The sequence below is a fragment of the Dendrobates tinctorius genome, unplaced genomic scaffold, assembly GCF_039654945.1.
Source record: "Dendrobates tinctorius isolate UK_male_01 unplaced genomic scaffold, ASM3965494v1 ptg000119l, whole genome shotgun sequence".
NCBI classification, from domain to species: domain Eukaryota; kingdom Metazoa; phylum Chordata; class Amphibia; order Anura; family Dendrobatidae; genus Dendrobates; species Dendrobates tinctorius.
In genome coordinates this window covers 141,379-146,152 of record NW_027361787.1, presented here as the reverse complement: position 1 = coordinate 146,152, position 4,774 = coordinate 141,379, and positions in this window count along the sequence as shown.

Sequence of the window (4,774 nt, the reverse complement as noted above, 5' to 3'; positions counted from 1 at the left end):
AAACTGGGGGTTATTTGGCTAAAGTTGTGGGGGGTAGTGCTGGCTCCAGATTTTCGTGGGCCCTGGGCCAAAGAGTGTCACTGGGCTCCTTTAACACATGACACAATTCATGATCCATATATTTGTTATAATCTACTGTATGTGATTATTGTTATGCTGTAATGTCTATTGTCTGTACAAATCCCCTCTGAAATGTAAAGTGCTGCGGAATATGTCGGCGCTATAAAAATAAAATTTATTATTATTATTATTATGATCCTTTGATACGGCAGAGAAATAGCGGTATAGTACAATGAAAAATACTTCACTTCTTACATCACATGACTGATATCCATTTTAAATTCTCCAATAGCTCCAAAAACAGACAATATATTACTCCATACAGTATTATGGCCACCGCATAGTCCCTCATACAGAGTAATGAGGCCCATATATTTCTCCATACTAAATCATTGGTCCCATATAATGTTCGATACAGTATATGATGAGCTCCACATAATGCTACAGTATATATTGGTCCCCATGGATGAAGCTCCACTGTCTTATGGGCCCAAATAATGCTCCATATATAATGGGCCCCATTTCTAATGCTCCAGTGTATAATGGGCCCTGTAAATGCTGCTCCAGTGACTGATGTCCACCTTTGGAATGTTCCAGTGTATAGTGGGCCCCATATATTATTCTCCAGAGTATAGTGCTCCCCAAAAATTGCTCCCAACCTTTAAAACAATTAAATAAGTCTCCTCGCTAGGGAATCCCTGTACTCTGGACTCCTTGTCTTCCCCATCTTCCATCTCTCTGCACTTGGACTGTTTAGGCAGAGGGCGTACAGACGTGATGTCATCACGCTCTTTGACCAGAATGTCACTGTCAGGAAAAGTGTTTGGTCTCCGGGGGCAGTATGGTTGCAAAGCTGAACCTTAAAGGTATGTCCAGAAGGGCACCACCAGGAGTGGAGCCTGCGGCTTAATTGGACTCAACATGGGCAACCTCAACCATGCCATCCACAAAAAAGCTGCACAGATTGCAAGCTTAATTCCGTTAAAGAACGAGACTCAGGCATGCCCCCGCGGTCTGCGTCCAGCTTACTAGAGGGACATGCAAGGGTCTGGCACGCGAGATCGGCCAAAAACAGGTCTGTCATGCCCTTACATGTCCGGGGCTGCACGCGTGCTACAATGAAAGGACCAGCGTGTATCGCTTACAGGTGTGGATAACACGCTGAACCCCGTTAGTGATGGGGATCTGGGATTACAATTCTTCCCCGTGAACAAGCATTTCCCAGTAAGTGCAGGTCAACCGTAATTCCAGAATTAGGCCTAAACGGCATTCCAGAAAGAATGTGAAAAATTTAAGTGTCCAAACCACAGGTGCTGTAGCTTGCTTAACAGCTGGGTTCCTCTGCTGAGTAGCTCACAGTTCTTACATAAACAGGCGGCATAGCTTGGTTCACGGGTGGCCAACTCTGCTGAGTAGCATACACAGTTACTAGGCCCAAAGTATTAAGTGGTGTAAATGCAGTCAAAAACTGGTTCTTTCATAAACAGGCGGCATAGCTCGGTTCAAGGGTCGGCTCCTCTTCTGAGTAGCAGACACAGTTACTAGGCCCAAAGGGATTTTCAGGACAATATTAAAAAATTATTAGAAACACACACGGTGTAGCTCCTTCACAGGTGTACTACACCGCTGGCTACCAGACACGGCTACTATGCCCTAAAACTGTCTATTATCATTGAAAACCATTATTAATGTGAAAAAAAGATACGCTTTTGTTTAACGAAACGTTCTCGAACGGAAACTCGAACAGCCGAATTTTAATCAAAGTGTTGTAGTTCGACGAACGGATCTAACACCGCCCAAAACAGCTAGAATTTGAACTTGGCCAACAGTTCCACTCAAACACCACTCATCTGTAATCAGGAGGCAGACTCAGATGGTCTCAGGCACAGTATGGATTCGACAAGATTGCAGAAAGTTGAGAAAGGGTTCAGTATCACCGGATAACAGGTATATATAGCATAGTTTAAACATTTAAAATATCCGTGTTTATTTCCGGAGTATAACAAAGACACTCACAGCCTCAGTATGGATTAGACAAGAATCTAAAAAGTAGAAAAAAGGAAATGTTTATGAAGCGTACACCAGTATACACTGTTGGGGTATTGTTAAATCTTCATATATATTTCTGTCTCAGTAAGACAGTCCAGACTCTCCGCAAGAGGAAACGAGATGGATAAAAGTACAGACATAAAGTCGAGTGATTGCAGAAATTTAGGAATTACTAATCACGGGAAAAACTCCCAGGAGAATTCTCAGAGGAGATGCTGACCCTCAATTACTTTGTGTGTGGAGACAGCGAAAACAGTTCTTTGTGAAGAAATTGTTGCTGTATCGCAGTACCGTTGATCCCATCACCGTTACTCATCTCCATCAAATTTTGATCACAAGGAGAGATGTAGACATGGTCCTCACTGCCTATCATGATCTGTCAGGTAACTTTGGAGTGCAAAAGACACAAGCCACAGGCTGTAGGCGATGCTATTCAATTGGCATGAGAGGGCACATTTAAAAATGTGGGCAGGAATGTCACACGTCTGTGAGTAGGAAAACTGTGAAAGCTGATGATAAACCACCACTGCATCTCATTGTGAGTCGACGTCCATAACAAATGGAAGCCATTGATCATCTGAAGATAGAGCCCAGCAGGACAGGGCGTAGCTACGTCTTAACCATCATCTATCAGTTCACCAAATTTGTAGTGGCAGTCCCAGTGAAGGATTTAACAGCCCAGACTACACAGTGGTGGAGCAGGGAGAGGTAAGTATTTCAAGTGCTGGGGCTCTGAGCCAGCAGGGGGGCCCACTCGTGGGCGGCGGTACTGGCACAGGGCCCCTCATAGTATGCCGATGTGTCTGATGGCGGGTGTGCACCCCCACCATCAGAGACACTTGATTGTACTATGAGGGACCCTGTGCCAGTGCCGTCGCCCAAGAGTGTGCCCACCCACCTGTCCTGGGAAACGGCACTCGCACAGGTGCGTGCGCCAGGTGGTGACCCTGGCCCTGTGGGGGAGGCAGCCCAGTTAGGGAGGTGGAAAAAATGGCATATGTTGATGTTGGACATTCAGCAGCTGCAAATGGAGGAATTGGAGAAGTCCGAGGAAGAGGAGGACAAAAGCAAGCTATTTTTCTGGCAACCTATGTGTCAGCAGGGGAAGGTGGGTCAAAATCCTTTGAAACCCATGCATGGTTCATTTTAATGAAGGTTAGATCATCAACATTTTGGGTCGACAGACGGGTCCTTTTTTCTGTCAGGATTGATCCAGCAGCACTGTAGACTCTTTTGGATAGCATACTAGCAGCAGGGCAAGCGAGCTCCAGTAAGGCATATTGTGCCAATTCAGGCCAGGTGTCCAGTTTACTGGCCCAATAGTCAAAGGGGAATGACCTGTGAGGGAGAACATCGATATGGGAGAAGTAATTTGTAACCATAGATGACAACTGCTGTCTCCTGTCACTTTCAATCGATGCAGTATTATTGTCACGGTCACGAGTGTGTCTGGGCGCAGGTGTTACCGCAAGGCGAACCCATAACACACGTGACCCTGGATACAGCGCCTCCAGTAGGGCGAATTTAAATAATAAAACGTGCAGATGGATACACCGCCTCCACCTGGCGAATTTAGGTATTACACGTTAATAAACATTCTGGAAACCCCGCCTCCAGTACGGCGAATTTAAATAATAAGGGGGACCTGGGAAACATTAACAGTGGTGGGCCCTGCGATAGGGAAAAGGGAATTGGAGACCTCCTGAGCTCCCCTGAGCCAGCGTCCCTGCACTCCTAACGTTCCCTATGCCGGTTTCGCACCGGGCGCCGCACGCGTACCTCAACGCCCTAGCTCGCCCTGACCCTAAACCCTCACTAGGGAATAGGTCGGTGCGAAAACTAATCCCACCACTGCACTAATAACACACATGAGGGAAAGAGACAATACAGGGGGACACCACTTAGCTTTATGCTCTGTGCTTATGCTCCTGCAACAGAGCCCTCCACCTGCGTGCGTCTTCTCCTCCACCCGGATCCATCACCATAACAGGATCCTGCACCATAGAGCAGCCGTGGAGCAGAGTCCACCACCAGTTGCTGCTGCTTAGTAACAGAGTCCCAAAGACGAGTTCAGCTTCTGACACGAAGTCAAGCATGCTTGAGTCCAGCTCAGCAGCCAAGTCCCACATGGTGAGTGCCACTCTCCATAGTCGCCACTCCACCAGTCCATGCAGACACTTCCCGCTGACACCATCACTGCGACCCCACCACGCCATGCCAGCCCTTCGTCCAGACACCATAGCTGACACACGTCCCCCCTGGCTAAGCTGCGCAGGACTCATCCTCAGCTCCATCCTTCCACCAGCTCTCACCAACTCAGAATCAATGAATGAATCAATATCACCAGCAGTCATTACACACCCTGAGACTCCTTAATAGAGCCCCACACCTGATTCCTAATTACGTGCACATTAAACTGAAACCTAAGGTGCGATACCACTAACCACCACCAGGGACAGTCAAGTCACCTTGGCAACTTGCAAAAAGGAAAAAAAAGTTCACACAGTGCTTTTAAAACGGTCAGATCACTTCAGATCATGACAATTATCAGTCGTATGAGCGGTACTTGAAAAACCAGTCCACAACATGGTCATGAAACCCGTCTCCAATGCCACTTCGGATGTGTGCACCACGAACACCTCTTCCATGTTGCACCCTACGTTTC